Source organism: Mobula birostris, chromosome 13 (assembly GCF_030028105.1).
Source record: "Mobula birostris isolate sMobBir1 chromosome 13, sMobBir1.hap1, whole genome shotgun sequence".
NCBI classification, from domain to species: Eukaryota; Metazoa; Chordata; class Chondrichthyes; order Myliobatiformes; family Myliobatidae; genus Mobula; species Mobula birostris.
The window spans coordinates 61,334,354-61,334,697 of NC_092382.1; positions in this window are offsets into that span (position 1 = coordinate 61,334,354).

The following is a 344-nucleotide window of genomic DNA, read 5'->3' on the forward strand; positions in this document are numbered from 1 at the left end:
CTGTGACAAATAAATCAGTTCTATTTTAAATTCTGTCTCCGGTACTCAGTGAATTTATAACACAACTACTGTACAGTAGAGAGTCAACTCAGGCCGGCTGGACCCTGCCAGTGATTCAGTTCCATGACGGTCAATTTAAATCCTCCCTTGTTGTTCCTCTCTTGCTCTCCCTGTGGTGATGGGTTCCAAACAGTCACCACTCTGTGGGTGAAGAGGTTTCCCTTGAATTCTCTGCAGTCTGAAGAAGTCGAGCTGACTGCAGTTCTGACTGAGATGTTCTTCGCCCCTCTAATCTCTGGGCTAAGGAAGAATGACATTGGTAGTTAACCTCCTTATTCACTGCA